At 42.9% G+C, this 17852-nt stretch overlaps 1 long non-coding RNA gene across 1 annotated transcript; it reads right to left on the reverse strand.

Moving 5' to 3' along the window:
• Positions 1 to 414: 414 nt before the first annotated feature.
• On the reverse strand, positions 415 to 15841 carry LOC125925926 (uncharacterized). Its single transcript, XR_007458939.1, has 3 exons — positions 15417 to 15841; positions 11945 to 12016; positions 415 to 2071 (listed from the first exon to the last, which is right to left on the reverse strand). It is a non-coding gene; the product is annotated as an uncharacterized LOC125925926 (long non-coding RNA).
• Positions 15842 to 17852: the final 2011 nt, after the last annotated feature.

Genomic DNA, 17852 nt, shown 5'->3' on the forward strand with positions numbered 1-17852 from the left:
TCCAACATTCTGGGATTCAATGAATAATAAATCTGCTTGTATCATATTACAGGACCAACGTCAACTGCGCAAAATGGGAAAATACGGCATGAAGTAATCTAACCACTCATATTTTCATGTGTGTAGAAAGAACAGATTTTAAATTCACAGAAATTAAATAGAAATGGCTAAATATTAAAAGATGCTCAGTGTCAATTTTAATTTTAAGATACAAATAAAAACAATGGCATACCATTTTCATTTGTCAGATGAGCCAAGATGTAACTTTTCAATAACCATTGGTGACCAAGTGTCCGGGAAACTGGCATTTTCAGTGCTGTTGATATGAATGTAAATTGGTACAGCCTTCCCAGAGGTCACTTCGTCAGTATCCATCCAAAGTTACGTGCATATACTCGTTGAGCAAACAATTTCACTTCTTTTTTTTTTTTTAATTTTTTTTTTCAACGTTTTTAATTTATTTTTGGGACAGAGAGAGACAGAGCATGAACGGGGGAGGGGCAGAGAGAGAGGGAAACACAGAATCGGAAACAGGCTCCAGGCTCCGAGCCATCAGCCCAGAGCCTGACGCGGGGCTCGAACCCACGGACCGCGAGATCGTGACCTGGCTGAAGTCGGATGCTTAACCGACTGCGCCACCCAGGCGCCCCAACAATTTCACTTCTAAGAATTTAGCTTACAGATATACTCACAAAAGTATACTAAACTACGTGCTCAGGAATGTTCATGACAAAGCCGAAATACAGCCATGAATGTAACATAAATGTCCATTAGCAGGAAAATGGTTAAATAAATCATAGTGCATCCATTTTATGGGCTATTATGCAGCTGCTAAAAAAATGTCTGTGCTGAAATGGAAAGACGCTAAGAATATTATTAAGTAAAAAAGTAAGTTGGGGGACAATATGCATAATATATCAATTCTTTAAAAATAAAGAAAAGAAGGGGTGCCTGGGTGGCTCAGTTTGTTAAGTGTCTGACTCTTCATTTTGGCTCAGGTCATGATGTCACGGTTCATGGGTTTGAGCTCTGCTTAGAGCTCTGCCCTGACAGTGCAGAGCCTGCTTGGGATTCTCTCTCTCCCTCTATTTCTGCCCCTCCCTCGCCTCCTAAAATAAATAAATAAACAACAAAATAAAGATAAAGAAAAGGAAAATTAGGTATTTGTATAATAGAGAAATTTTCTAGAATGCTATATAGTTTTGATCACCTTAGGGACTAGTGATAGGTGGTTAGTGGGTGAGGGACAGATATTTCCTTCCATTTTATAATATTACTATTAAAATTTTTTTTTACCATGATAATTTACATTTATAATTAAAAAAAAAAAAAAACCTGGTTGCCGGGGTGGCTCAGTCGGTTAAGCCACCGACTCTTGATTCTGGCTCCGATCATGATCTCATGATTTGTGAGATCAAGGCCCACATGAGGCTCTGTGCTGACAGCATAGAGGCTGCTTGTAATTCTCTCTCTCCCTCTCCCTCTGCCCCATCCTCACTTGTGTGCATGTATTCCGTTTTTCTCCCTCTCAAAACAAATAAAAATTAAAAAAAAAAACCTACCTAAAATAAGAAACAGCCTTGAGAAACTACGGGGAAGGAATGTCACAGGACAGTATATAGCCTGATGGCTGGGGAATGGTGCCCAGTGTCCCATCTGGACCTTGACTGCAGGTGTAGAGATTACAGGACTGTATGGACACAAGGACTCTGGTGAACAATTGTTTTTGCCTGCCCAGTATCCTTTCCCCCCTTCTTTCAGTAACAGGACTTAATTTGGCAGGGTGTAGAGGGGATACCACTCTCCTCCACCCCTCAGTTCATAGGTTTCACGTTGGGGAACCGAATCTTCTTCTCCAGTTCCAAGTGTGGGCATTGACCTTGGCCTGGCGAAAGCACACAGAACTGTCATGATTGCTTCAGTGGGCCAAGGATGGGCAATGACAGCAGCTCCCAGAACTTCTGCTAGATTTCCTGGAGAGGTGCCCCTTCCCTGTCTGAGTGCAGAGATACTGGAACAAATGTCTATAACTGCTGTGGCCATTGCTGCCACCACTTGGGTAGAGATTTGCCTGAAAATGAAACAAAAACAGAGGAAATCAGATCTTACCTTACATGATGAGAGACAAGTTCCCGTGGGCATCGAGCACCTGGGCCAACCATTCAGAAGCCTTTTCAATTACTTTTCTGTTATCTTAGACTTTCCATGTGCTAAGAAATTCCATTCTTCCTTGCGCTGATTTGAGCTCTATCAATTTAGTCTTACTAAAATCTGTTATTCTAACACTTGATTTTTTTATATTTACTAGAATAGGGCAACCATTCTAAGGATGAAAGAAATCTTCTAAGTGATCAGTCCCATTTATTTTTTTCCTTTCGTTTCTCATGTTCTTCATTTTAAAAAATTGTTAAGAAATTCTTAAATGGCGTCAGCAGTAATTTTCAGAAACTTAAATAGGTAAAAATGGCTTGTTGTCCCAAGGTTTCTTTTTTTCCCCCTTAGTTCTAAGAGCTGTTCAACATCTTTTTTTAATTATTTACTTATTTTTTAAATGTTTTATTTATTCTTGAGAGATAGACAGAGACAGAGCACGAGCAAGAGAGGGGCAAAGAGAGAGGAAGACACAGAGCTCCAGGCTCTGAGCTGTCAGCACAGAGCCCAATGTGGGGTTCAAACTCATGAACCGCGAGATCATGACCTGAGCCGAAGTTAGATGCTTGACCAACTGAGCTACCCAGGTGTCCCTAACATCTTTTTTTTAGACATGCTGCAAATATGGTTCCAGGTATACATTTCGGTGGTCACCACTCACGAACCCGTCTCTTAGGAGAAAAGGGTCTGCTGTACAAGACATGGAAATTCTGTAACTAGGTGCACATCACTCCCATCACATCTGAAACAGCATATTCAGTATGTCCATCACTCAATGTGAATTTCTTTTTTTTTTTTTTTTAATTTTTTTTTTCAACGTTTTTTATTTATTTTTGGGACAGAGAGAGACAGAGCATGAACGGGGGAGGGGCAGAGAGAGAGGGAGACACAGAATCGGAAACAGGCTCCAGGCTCCGAGCCATCAGCCCAGAGCCTGACGCGGGGCTCGAACTCACAGACCGCGAGATCGTGACCTGGCTGAAGTCGGACGCTTAACCGACTGCGCCACCCAGGCGCCCCTCAATGTGAATTTCTAACCCATTGGCAAGCATAGCCATGCCAGAAACGCAGCTGGAGGAGGAAATATCAGACCAAACAGTCTAACTTTTGGTTAGACTTTTCTAACCATTCAAAGGCAGGTGCACAATGTGGAAGAGGTCCACGTTTGTGTCCTTACAAGTGTCAGATCACACGCCTGACTTTGTGGCCAGGAGCTCGGTGACATGCTGCCCACCACATTGGTTCATGGAGACCAGAATCAGTGTGGCTCGGGGCGCCCTACGCTAGCTACTCCCTCTCTCACTCTGCACTTCCTCTGCCAGCCCCAATCCTCCAAGCACTCATAAGTCTTGGGAAATTTGGGGGCTCTGCCTGGGGCCCACCCTAAGGAAACACTGCTCTCCTTTGCCCCCACCTACCGCAGACTCAGACCCATCAACAAGGCCTGAAACAGAAAGTGACAGTGATGACAAGGCATCTCGCAGGCAGTGTGCACAGATCAAAGAGAATGGCAAAGAGGCATCTGTGAGTTCTGAACACTCCTCCCATCACTTCACCCGCAGAGTGACAGGCTGCTGTGACCCGTAGCAACTACGGCTTATAGCAACGCCCCTGACTGTGTCTGGCTGTCAAGACTTGCAGGGCTCCTGGGGACCACAGAAGCTGCAGGCGTTGTGGTTCAGTGTTAGACTTTTTGGTCTGAATACATTCAAAGGCAGGTGCACAAGGAAGGAATTGGAAACCCCGAAAGAAAAATACCACTGGCTTACTTTACTCAGCTGTTCCTATTGCGCCATGACTTTTATGCAAGGCCATACTTGGCCTTGTTGGCAACCCCGTGGACTCTGGTCGTATATTACCAATAATTGCTGGAAAAACTTTGCAACCAAGGGTAATGATGAAATGCTGTCTGTGGCGGACTGCAAGGAAGAACTGTTGGCAATTGTGTCTTGATTTCGTATTCAGGTTATTGAAAAAGTGCTACAATAGTTCAAAGGCATGCTTCCCTGGGGTCTCTACATACCTTCTCTTGAACCCACTGCTCTTTCCCTCACTGGCAGAGTGGCCCTTGCTCTCTGCTGTCGGTTTTTCCTTACGTCACCTCTACCTGAGCAATCACCCACCTGAATACAGGGGACTTAGAATCAGGCAGGCCTAAATTCAATTGCATTATTTTCCTTAAAAGATAACATATGTGCTGAGAATGATGGGCAGAGGTGGTGAGAACACAAGAAGAGCATATATGTTCTTATTATTTAAACAATTCCTTATTGTCTCAAAGAAAAGAAAAAATCTAGAACACCCTGAGCCATCCCCACCCTGGACTCCTTACTATTCACAAAATTGCCCACTGCAAGCAAACTCATCTTTGAACTTTCTCACCCAATAGTTGCTTTCACTATTGGTCAATCAATGAATAATCATACAGTCTTTGGTTTTAGTCATTGTTATGGAACACTATTTGTGTGCCAAGCTCTGTCCGAAGCTCTGGGGATACAGCCAGGAACACAAGAGACAAGGTCCAGACTTTCTCCACTGGGGGTCTCTAGGAGGGAGACAATAAACAGATAAGTAAACAATCAAACATTGGGGTTTGATAAGACATGAACAGCAGGGAAATGTAAAGGGTGACCAAGCGATCTGGGACAGCGTCTCTGAGAAGGTAGCATCTAAAGTGGCACCTGACAAGGAAGAAGCAGCAACCAGAAGCTAGTTAAGGTCATCAATTCATGCCAAACTCTAAGGTAGCACCAACCCCATTCAAGGAGAGAAATCAGTGCAGCCCCACAAGAGTCAGGGTTTTGGAGACCAGCGTCATGAGGTCAGATTTTATTCTAGGAGTCGTGGAAAGACTCTGAAGAGAGCTAAGGAAAATGGTGACATGATAGGATTGCGTTTTTAAATGATCGCTCTGGCTACTGTGTAAAGGACGGATGTGTAGTGGGAGCAAGAGTGGAAGCCTGGAAGCTGGGAGGAAGCTGTTGAGAAGAACGAAGGGGCACGGTCAAGCTTTCGGTCACTGGCACCGCCCTCCCAGGGGCCATTCCTCCCTCAACCATGGATCAGACATTTGGCAGGACCTTGATAATAAAGATAGCTGCCAAATGCATATCTAGCATTGCCCAAGCTTTCCAGATCTGCTTTCCAAATGCCTTCTCTTGAAATTGTATAGACTGGTGGGGGGTGGGAGGGAGGTGAGGAGGTGACGATGGTGAAAGGGGAAGAAGGGAAGAGAGCTCATTCTCCAATTTACCTTTAGAAATAGAAAAAAAAAAATAACTGCCTTAAACTGAGGGCACAAAATGAGAAAGAACCCACCCAACTCAGCCCTAGAGTTAAGCAGATATCCTGGCTCAACCACCCACCAGCTATGTGACCTCACTTTACTTCTCTAACCTCAGTTTCCTGATCTCTACAATCAAGTTAATAATATCTTATAGCATTTCGGTGGGGATGAAATGAGATTATGCAACTAAAGCACACGGCTTGTTGCTAGGCAAAACATAGGCATGTTCCTCTTGCCCCACGTGAAAACTTGGCCCCAGGCACAGGTTTCTTATGTAGTCAGAGCAGATGTCTTTGTTGCCCTTCACTTGCAATTCAACCCCACCACTCTTGAGTGAGCCTTTGAAGCCTATCCAATCTTACAGAACTGCTTTTGTAGGTGAGACATCTCTGAGAAGTTCAATTGTGTTTTGGTCCAAAATCATTTGCCATTCTCCTGTCCCTAACACACAGGTCCCTGTGTGTTGATCTAACCAATTGGTAGTGTTTTGAGTAATACATCATGGGGCCAATGGCGCCTTAACGATGTATTACATTAATATATCATCAAAGCCGTGGCATTGTTATGATATATTACTTTAATACATCATTGGAGTGCCATGGCTTTAATGATGTATTACTCAAAACCATAGCAACAGCTAGAAAGATCAAGATAAGTTTTGTATTTTTTAAACTTATTCTCAGTAAATACGATTTTTTAAGTTTCCACAATAAAATAAGTGTTCAAAGGAAACACAAGGATGCAGGTTCTCCTGATAAACCTTGAGATGTTTCCTGGGTCACCCTTCTTCCCCTACTTACTATATGCCTTGCTTCTAAGTTAATTTTAAAACGCCTTATCCAAATCTCATGAAAAATAATATCATTGCAGAACGTATGATTCTGTAAGCTTTCCAAGAAGCTCCAGTTTAATGTTACAATTGCACACTTGTAGGGTGGTTGTTTTTCCAATGGTCGTTCAAGCATTTTCTACCCAATTTTCGAAAGAATCCTAGACTGGATCTGGGCGGCCCTGGGCACTTTGTTGTCCCTCAGAAAGCTTATGGGCAAGTCCCCTGTATTTAACACGATGTCTGATCTGCCCGCATCTCTGCCTTCTCCTTCTCGGTGTGTGTGTGTGTGTGTGTGTGTGTGTGTGTATAAGGTGTAGAGCTACAACATGTCAGAGGGATTGAAATCTAAATCTCAAATCTTCCACCTGGCAGCCTCACCAGTCTTCACTGTTTTTAGTACAATGAGATTGGCAAAGAAACCACAGTCGTATAAGTGTGCCAATTGCAACAATCACAACAATCCCAACAATGGCAAGAAAATCTTTTAATCCAGAGCCCCATGGCAGATCTCAGTTATTAACAAGAGTTCCGCTCACTTGGGATTGGTCTGAAAAGTAAACATGAACTTAGTATGTGAACACACCACACACACACACACACACACACACACACACACAGTGGGAGAACAAGACATTGGAACCAAAGAGCTGACCCCAAAGCAGACTTTCCTAAGTAGACCCTGATGTTCCAATAACCACAGCCCTTTGAATTCAACTTTTAAAATTCAGTTTGTAAGAAATTCCAGAATCAATGTCATTCAGGGAAGGGTAACACAGCTCTGGGCAGATGTGGCCACGTATTTCTGAAATTTCTCAAATATACTCCTATACTCTCAGTGTTTGGCATGTTGTGAAATCTAGAAGCATCCAGTGAAGCATCTGCCACGGTGCCCATTTCTGCACAGGGGTGGCTCTTGCCTTTTTCACAGCATTGGCTGAAATCTGTCATGCCGGACCCCTCTGAACACCTCTTAGGGCAGGAAGGCCTTTTCTCATTTCAAGTGCCTGACTTGGGAATTGAATTCTCTCTCCCTCTTTCTCTCTTCATCTAGGCTGAAGGACTGCAAGGGAGCCAGCTGCGTGAGAATAGATTAGGCAAGAAATGATGATTCAGCACCCGCCGCTTCCTGCCATGTGCTAAATGATCAGTTTAGTCTCAATCAGCAGATAGAGAAAGAAAAAGCCCGGAGGAGAGACAAGAAGATTCACACCGGAAAAGGGAAGAATGACCGAGATCCGCCACTCAGAAATGTGAGATTTGTGATAAGATTGTGCTGAACAAATATTAGAACAAATGTTTTTGTAGTTTGTTCTAGAGAAAGGGAGCCTGGATGCTTATAAACCACAATTAACCACAGAGCCACTGGAGGCCTCCGAGGTTAGAGTCTGATCCCCGGTTTTACAAATCAGGCACATGAAGTGCTGAGTGGTGCCGCACTTCCCAGGGCACTTTGGGAGAGTTTCGTTATTACATTCTGTGGCACTCAGATAGGGGTAGAAGTCTTCCTCTGCCCAGAATGGTCCCCCTTCATCTTGTGCATTTGGCCCAAGTCCTGCTGCTCCTTTAAAAGCTAAGTCCCCGGCCCACCTCCTCCAGGAAGCCTTCCTGACTTCCTCCAGCCTGTGGTGATTTCTCCTGATACTGACTATCCTTTTGAGCTTTTGTCATTTGCTACTTTGTATTGTCGCTTGCCCTTTCGAAGATAGGAAATAACTTCAACTTCAGAAAGAGTGCCCTTTGAGGATGTGCGAATCTCCTCTGGGCAGGGCAGGGCCGGGGTGGGGGGAGGGGAGGGGGGGTTGGGAGTGGTGGGGAGGGTGTGAGAGCAGAGCTTTTGGGACAGAGGATCAACCTTGCCACATGCTATGGGCTTCTCTTGCAAAGCACCTTCCACAAAGCAGCTCACTAATACAAAGTTCCAGAAAGGTGGAAAAGGTATTATGCGATCCTTTGTAAAGATATTTTCAATGCCATTATGAATATTTGCCTGTTCCCTGACTTTAGGGACAATCTGTCGGTTATTTGCAAAGAGGAAGGAAGCCCTGTTGCAAGTCCTTTAATCAGGGTACAAAATAAAACTTTAGTGTCTCTCCTCCTTTCACCATTATACAATAATCATTTTAAGTTGAATTGGCACAGTATTATTTTTATATATAGTCAGAGATATGAAGATATATATATAGAGAGAGAGATGCAGTTTCTCTGCCATAAAGAATAGTTTGAAACACACACACAAATAACAGCCACAAAATACTTGGTAATTTTTGTCTGGATTCTTCAAAAAAATATATAGAAATCGATGACCTTATCAGAATTCTTATTGAGAAACAGATATTGGGGTGCCTGGGTGGCTCAGTTGGTTAAGCGTCTGACTTCGCTCATGTCATAATCTCACAGTTCATGAGTTCGAGCCCCGCGTCAGGCTCTGTGCTGACAGCTTGAAGCCTGGGGCCTGCTTCGGATTGTGTCTCTCTCTCTTTCACTGACCTTCCCCCCGCTTGTGCTTTTTCTGTCTCTCTCTTTCTTTCTCTCTCTCTCTCACAATCCGTGAGCTTGAGCCTCACATAGGGCTCTGTGCTGACAATTCAGAACCTGGAGCCTGCTTCAGATTCTGTGTCTCCCTCTCTGCCCTTCACCCACTCACACTCTGTCTCTCTTTCTCTCAAAAATAAATAAACATTCAAAAAATTAAAAAAAAAAGAAAGAGATATTATTATACAGCCTCCTGAGAAGTCTTGTCTTTTCATACATACACAAATTAATAATTGTCTCAGGTAAGCAAAAGTTGCTCATTAATAATTGTGTATGTATTAACACATACATACACAACTTGCTCACACTCATCCAAAGACTACTCTTCCTTAATTCTTCAAACCTTTCCCCAAACCTTCCAGAGAGCTCTTGAGAATCAACCGAATTTTTGTGATATAAGGAAAGGCACATTCGATTCAAAGCATTCATCTTTCAAATGCTTAAAACACGTCCTTATGAGATGTCATCTTGGAAAAGATTCTGCCTGCTACTCAACGACAATATTTCATAGATTACTAGAAGGTTATGGTCTACCAGTCTAGGAGGAACACACAATGAACTGGTTTCCCTGAATCTAATTCTATTAAGCACACTGAACGCATGCCTTCTTGCTCTGGAGTTTTCAAATGCATTCAAATGCTTGACAAGAACAACACAGAAACTAAGCTTCCCGTCAGGGTCAGGATGTAGCATTTCTGCTTCACATACAAGGAACAGATTCCTTTCCTTTCTCACTTTCCAATGATCGTGTGTTGGACAGATACAAACAATGGAACTCTGTACTTCCGAAATCCCAGCTTCAGTGCGTATGCTAGAACAAAGTAATAGCCACGTGACACTTTTCTGAGGCAAAACACTTCTCCCCAGGAAAAAAAAAAAAGTGGTCAGGCATTATATGTTTCCCCCAGTAATGCTAGTCTCTTCTTGACCTTCCTTCCTGCTGCTGTTATATCCTTTGTTACCAAGATAACTTGTTTATAAAAGTGCTTGTATCAGTTACTGAAAACAAGTGACACATGCTTTACCTGGGGTGTCTGCAAAAGTAAATGCCAGGATCAAGCAAGAGACTAAAGCAGACCCTCCTTTCTGAATCTTGAGTTCTACTGTAAATGGAATTTGAACTTCTAAAAATTGTTTTTTGGATACAAGAGTGCCCGCAGAATAAGGGGCGCCTGGGTGGCTCAGTCAGTTGAGCGTCTGACTTCGGCTCAGGTCATGATCTCACAGTTTGTGGGTTCAAGCCCTGTGTTGGGCTCTGCGTTGACAGCTCAGAGCCTGGTGTCTGCTTTGGATTCTGTGTCTCCCTCTCTCTCTGCCCCTCCCCTGTTCACACGCTCTCTCTCTCTCTCTCTTTCTCTCTCTCAAAAATAAACATTAAAAATTTTTTTTATAAAGTTCTTCCCTGAAAACCACAAATACTGTTTCTTTCTTCTTTATGTCTTTGATCTTTCATCTCATTATATTATCGTGTTTCTGAAATTAAAAAATGTATTTGTGCATTCATGTATGGTAACTAGACTTTCGGCATTGATCATTTTGTGATATATACAAATGTCAAGCCGTTGAAGCTAATACGTTATATGTCAGTTATATCTCAATTTTTAAAGATGTACCCATGCATTGCTTTATCGGGTACAATTGGCAGGTCTTGCAAAACTCACTCCCCGCCCTCGTTATTTGCTCTATCCAGACTGTACCGTGCAATCCCCAAACGAGCCCCGTTCTCCTGCGACTCCGAACCCTTACTTAGTGAATCCCTCCACCTACAACACCCTCTTTCCACCCTTTGCCTGGCCAGTCACTCCTTGTGCCCGGAGTCCCACACTAGGCTTCATTTACCCCATGAAGCTCCTCTGATGGCCTAGCCCTTTATTAGGATAGATGCTTTTCCTGTCTGTCTCCGCAGCCCACTGCACTTCTCCTGAACCCATCACCGATCACACTGTGTTGTGAATGTCCGCTTCCTCTTCAAGCCCCCTCCCAAGACCGAGGTTCCCAGGGGACAGGGACTCCATCTTCTTCATCATTAGACACCTAGTACTAACAGTGCTTGGCACACAGCAGACGTACTCACTATATCCTTGTGGAAGGAGTAAGTGAAAGTGACGTTAAGTGTCTAACAAGGAAGAGTGGTGAGGCTATAGTCCCGCACAGAAAACTAAGTGTCGATTAAAACCTGCTTCCTCTCAGGGCACCTGGGTGGCTTAGTAGGTTAAGTGTCAGACGCTTGATTTCAGCTCAGGCCATGATCTCACAGTCTGTGGGATAGAGCCCCGTGTTGGGCTCTGTGATGACAGCGGGAAGCCTGCTTGGGATTCTCTCTCCCTCTTCTCTCTCTGGCTCTCCGTCTCTCACACACTCTCTCTCTCCCTCAAAATAAAATAAGCATTAAAAAAAAAAAATTTGCCGGTGCACCTGGGTGGCTCAGTCGGTTGAGCATCGGGCTCTTGGTTTTGTCTAAGGTCATGATCTCACAGTTTCATGAGTTTGAGCCCCATGTCGGGCTCTGTGATGGCAGCTCAGAGCTGGCTTGGGATTCTCTCTGTCTTCCTCTCTCTCTGCCCTTCTCCTGCTCATACTGTGTCTGTCTCTCTCAAATAAATAAGTTAAAACAAACAAACAAACAAACAAACTTGCTTCCTCTTGTCCACCACATTCCAGTCCATTGCCCTCTCCCCATTCCTTGAACAGGGTTGGCTCTTTCCTGCCTAAAATTCCCTCCCTAGATCATGTGGTTAGATGCTACTTGCCATTCATATCTCTGCCTGAAGGTCGTCTCTTCAGAGTGGCCTCCCCGAGTCATCCGGGCTAAATGAACTATCTAGCATTTAATATCGTTTCACCTGTTACATTTCTCTGCATGGCTCATATTATTAGCCTGATATTTTATTTCTGTATTTGTTTATTTTGCCACCCCACCAGCATCAGAATATAAGCCCAGTGAGAGTGGAGACCTTATCTGTCTTAACCTCAGAGCCTAAAACTTCATGACACATGGTAGATGCTTAAATGAATGAATTGGTGAATGAACAAATGTTTAAAAGATCTAAAAGTTCTATCTTTTAGTCAGAAATCACCATGTACATATTCAGAAAATGCTTCAAAATCAGCCAGAAAAAACAGTAGGTTTATATACTACTTACTGGTGTTCACATCTTTCACTTTGTATTCCTTACACACCTGAATCACCGTGGAGGACACGAGGGTGTCACATTCTGAAAGGAGGAAATCAATTCTAAGTGATACTGAGCACAGGTGCAGGTGACAGTTCAGGGCAGCGCTCTCAGGGCAGCGCTCCTTATAGAAAGGATCTCATGCCTGTACCTGAGCACATAAACACCTGACGGTCTGCCTCAGTTGGCATTCAGAAATAAATTCCAGCTTCTAAAGAGGACCAGTGTCTAGAATAGGCAAGAAGGTCTTGGAGACAAAGGGCTACAGACAAGAAGCTGAGTTCTTAGAAGACCCGAAGGGATTTTAGTCTTACCACCACGTCTAGAATCAACAAGCAAGTTCAGACACTGGGCCCCCCCACCCCCCAAGCATTTCCTGGATCTAATGAGGCAGAAACCCAACATCTGAATAAATATGTCTCCCACTCGGGAGACTTGAGGAACCCTAGGACCATCTGCAGGTTCTAAGCCCCGGGAGCGGCACTCAGCAGACTCTTTGGTATAAAACCCCTGCTCTAAGGACAAGCTTTGATCAAAAGTACAAAACACATTTCCTTTAGAGCTTAAAGGCTCTATCTTTAGATAGAGCTTAGATAGGCAGCTTAAAGGCTGCCTCTATCCTTCCAAAAGCATACAACACCCTTGAGAGCTACCAGGTACTGGGAAAATCACCGTCGCTCTGAGCCCCCAAACTAATAATGGCACAATTAGCCATCCCAGACTAAGATGAGTGATGCTGCACAGGCCAACCTAGGCTTGAAACCAGGTTCCTCCACTTATTAACTGTGTGACCTTGGGCAAGTTCCTTAACCTCTCTGAGCTACCGTTTTTCCACGTGTTATCTCAGAATTATTGGCAGGGCTAAATGAACTAAGGATAAAGCACTTGGCAATAAGTGAAGGTTCAAGAATTGTTGGCTATTGTCATTATTACTGTCACTAATAAACAAAAGTGGTTGTTACAGAGATACGAATGTCACAGAATAGGGAATTGCGGCTCAGGATTTTTTGTTATGTGGATTCATTTACAAAAGAGCTATCAAAGAATAGTTCAAAGTCCAAGGCTCAGATTGCTACATGCTGGTTCTTTGCAATGCCCCCTTTTAGGAAATCTCTTTGAAATTTTGGGTGTATAAGCTAATATGGCATGGTATTAACAACATGTCATTGCTTCTCTAAAAGGAATTATACTGTATATCCGCAGGATGAAACTCACCACTCTTGGGCTATAATTAGTTCATGTCCATTAAATAGCGGTTGCACAACTTCCTAGTAATTTACTGGTATCCTAAATTATAAGGCTGCTTTTTGAAAATATTTTTCCCTACATCATTTTTCCCTCTCAGTCTCATTTAGGTTTGGGTCTCTTAAACCAGAATGGGAACTAGCTGCTTTGTGCATATCAGAGAAAAGATTCTAAAGCCATCCATTTAACTATATCCTAAATTTCATCAACAAGGGAAAGAGAAAATTCATCTGACAATTGAGATATTAATAAGGCAAATGAAGTCACATGGAATTAACTGTAACGTTAAAGTCTATTGTTTCTGTACCTCTTCAGAAACACAGTTGTAAAGAACATCATTAGTTTGTGTGTGATATTCCATGATGTTCAATTGATTATAAACAGATTGATTACATGGAGTGTGCACTGTTGAGCAAGAAAATTTAAATCAATGACAGATACTCTCCAAAGGTCTTTAAAGAGATCATCACTTAATAATAATAATAATAATAATAATAAAGCAGTGTTAGACTTGGTATCATTTCCAATGCTACCGAAAGAAAATAGACCTTGAAAATCTTAAATTAAAATATATTATGAAAGTGAAAAGCAGAGTCATCTTTTAAGAAAAAGACACTGTCTCACATAAAAATGAAATAAATTTGCATTCATTTAGAAAATTTAAAGTAAATCAATAACACATAAATTACGGGAAACTGAGCAGCTGGTTTTCAAAAAAAGATAATCTACACTCTCCTTTATTTTGGTATTAAACAACCTAACCCAAAACGCTACCTGGAAACGGAGGCCTATGCAAAGCGTACTGATTGTCCTATCTTACCTGCATTCCTACAAATGTACCTGATCAACTTAAATGACATTTAAATAACTGACTGGTAACAGAATATACTCACTCCTCAGTGACAGGAAAGAGGGACCTCATTCTCATTATTCTCCCATTACCTCTGCTGCACGATACAAGTTTCATTCCTATTTTCTTATCCAATTACATCTTGCTCAGTTCCTCACTAAAATTTATAGCAAACTTTGCAAAGCTTTTGACCTGTATCATCTTATTAAACTTTTATGAAAAATCAATGGAGCTCCATCATATCATGGGGCTGTTCCTCACACAGCTGTCAGTGGTGAGTGGAGAAGTCTCTTTATCCCCAAATCTGATGAGAGAGATTGGAGCTACAAGTTCTCATTTTATAAGCTAAGGTGCCATAAATAGGAGATTCTTATATTTTTCCAAAATATGGCATTTTAAGGATTGCAACCATTTGAAAACAAGCCTGGAAGGAACACAAAAGAGTGAGTTTTTAATCATTTATCTTTTTTTGTTGTTGTTCTCATTGGCTTTGCCCCAGAATGATGCATCAGTCCCTGGACCACAGAGAGCCCGGGAGGCAACAGGACTAAGCAGCTGAACAGCTTGAGAGACAAGAGACAAGAAGAGATAGAAGCTATCCAGGTGCAGTGACATGCCCTGCTTAGGAGTTCAGGTACTCATGTCCCTAACGTCCTCAGCCACCACCTCCTACACGGGGCATGATAACCATGTTATCATGATACACGGTTTTGAAGAAATGCCAGATTGTCTTTCCTCACGTTGCCAACCGGCAATGCAATCTGTCCTCTGCTGACTCTGCAAACGGCACCACATTAGATTCCAGATTTTTTTTTTTTTTGGTAAAGTTTATTTATTTATTTTGTGAGAGACAGAGACAGCATGAGCGTGGGAGGGGCAGAGAGAGAGGGAGAGAGAGAATCCAAAGCACTCGCAGTGCAAAGCTCAATGCAGGGCTTGACCTCACGAACTGTGAGATCGTGACCTGACCCGAAATCCAGAGTTGGACGCTTAACTCACTGAGCCACCCAGACGCCCTGGTTCCAGAAATGTTTAAATGAAAAACTCAAGTCCAGTTCAGGAACTGAGTCAGAACTGGTGTCAGAGATCTCCTCATCCCACTCTGACTCACTGTATAGAAATCACCATGCACAGTGCTTTTTTCCTGCCCTCTCCCCTGAGCCCTGGGCCTGTATATCCAGTCACCTACAAGACACCTCCATCTGGCTGCCCTATGGGTCCTCAAACTCAGTTTGCCCAAACTTGACCTTACCATCCTCTTGCTCTACAGCTATCTCAGCGATGTGTACCACTAGTCACCGAGTCACTCAGTCCAAAAACCCGAGATTCAGCCTAGAATCCTCTTACCTCTTAAATTCATCACTTCTCCCCCATCTGCACCCCTCAACTCCCAGCTCCATCTTTACAGCCAACACAGGAGCCCACAAAATCTCTCTTCTGGACCATCACAAATAGCTTCCTAACTGTTCTGTCAGCCTTCCATCTTGGCCATAGGAATTCATGATAAACTCTGACATCATAATGATCTACTCCCACTCCCCTTAAAAAAAACTCTGACCACATGGTCCTCTCCACTAAAGTCCTTCTGGGTCACCATGAGTCACCTTCAGAATAAGGCCCAGCTACTCTATATGACAGGACTCTAACCTTCTCTTCAGTCATGGCCTTATTCAGCTGCCATTTTTTGAGCACTCTGTATATGCAAGGCCATGGGTTTTGTTTATTTTCCAAATAAATGCTGGTCAAACATGGATTCACAGACCTCTTACAAAAATGTCTCCCTCAAGAATTCTGGTATCTGGTGACTTGAGTTTGGTTTCTGTTATATTTGAAAATATAACAAATGACAAGAGACTCTGAAACTCACACACCATCCTTCTTTTGCCAATGGTTTCTCTCTCCCCTTTGATTTTAAGAGTGGCCACAACCTTTCTGAGGAGGAAACAGCTGCACTGAAAAGAATGCCTAAAGTCCACCAACAGGTAGTCATTAAACTAAATGATCTAAAGTTGGCTGAAGGCAAAATCTCTGAAGAATTCAGAGTTAATATGATGCGAGAGATACTAAGTAATGGGCCCATTCCTACCTCAGGAGTGGTGCTTAGGAGCATGTATTAATGGCATACAGACTTAGGTTCAAGTCCCCCTCTGCCACTTACTGAGTATGAAGCCTTGCTACATACTTAATCTCAGTGAGCTTAGCCTCCTTACCTGTAAATGGTGATACTCATCAGAGTACGTGACTCCCAGAGGTCACTGGAAAGACTACATGAGAACTTGACATGGAATCCAGCATAGAGTAAGAGCTCAGTAAATGCTAGTTATCACTTTTTTTTTTTTTTTGGTAAATGCTAATTATTATCAGCACATGACCTAAAAAGACTTCCTGCTAGTTATCATGATTCTCTGTACACAGTGATATTCCTTTTTTCTCAATGATCTACTTCCTAGATTAATTTTCTCCACCTACTCTGTCACATGTAAGACAATTCTGCTCAGTTTAACCAGAGCCAAATGGAAGTTAAGATGCATTTCAAAATAATCCAAGATTCTTCTTTCTCTAAACACTCCTGAAGTCTAGCTATTCCCCAGGATTTTGTCCTAGCCCTTCTTAGTCTCTTTGAGGAAACTCATCTATTTCTATAGCATAGTGAGCCTTGTTGACTGTCAAGTTCGTTTTCTTTTTTTTTTTTTTTTATAATGTTTATTTTTGAGAGAGACAGAGCAATGGAGAGACAGAGTATGAGCAGGAGAAGGGCAGAGAGAGAGGGAGACACAGAATCCAAAGCAGGCTCCAGGCTCTGAGCTGTCAGCACAGAGCCCGACGCGGGCTCAAACTCACGGACTGTGAGATCGTGACCTGAGCTGAACTCGGACGCTTAATCGACTGAGCCACCCAGGCGCCCCTGTCATGTTCGTTTTCTAACAGAATGCCAGTTCTCATTCAAGTACCCATCCCTCCCTCCTGTGCTTCTAGAGTGACAGCTCCACCCCAAGCTCCATGCGTGGGCCCAAACTCTTCAAGTGAATGGACTGCAGAGTTCTGGGGAAGGCTTCTGTGCCTTCTCCTTTTAAGAGAGACACTTCCAGTATGTTCTGTCTTTTTTTTTGGACATCGTTGGATGTGCCCATGAATGAGGCCTGGAGCTGATGGAGCCATGGGCCATGAGTCAGGGGAGAAGACTATGAGGAAGCAGGCAGAGTTTGGAGTATGCCTGAGAAATAAGACTGGAGCCTGTCACCACATGAGCCTGATCACCACCCTTCCTCTGGGCTTTTCCATTTTTCCAAGTTAATAAATCTCCTTTGATTTTTGAGTCACTTTGAGTTGGATTTCTGAGTTACTTGCAGCCCAAAGTATTTCAATTGATGCATGTGACTTCAATTACTACCTATAAGCTGATAAGCTCAAACTGATATCTTTAACAAGAAACTTCTTCCTAAGTTTAGACCCATATTTCTGGATACTTCATGCTATACCACCAACATTTCAAAGATAAATTGAACTCACAATCTTCTCACAAACACCAGCTCCTCCTCCTATATTCTCTATCTCAGTTGACTAACACCACTGTCAATCCAAACAACCTATCCAGAATCCTGAGGCCATCCTTGTCCCCACCCTTCTCTTCCAGTAGATTTTTGCCCTATTCCTACTTTGGCCAGTGGGTCACCATATCCTGTTGCTTGTACCTTCCAGACCTCCATAATGTATACCTCTTCCCTCCCTGTTGTCACTGTCTTAATTCATACTTTTGTCCTTTATTCCCTGGACTAACACCAA

Source organism: Panthera uncia, chromosome F1, assembly GCF_023721935.1.
Source record: "Panthera uncia isolate 11264 chromosome F1, Puncia_PCG_1.0, whole genome shotgun sequence".
NCBI lineage: Eukaryota > Metazoa > Chordata > Mammalia > Carnivora > Felidae > Panthera > Panthera uncia.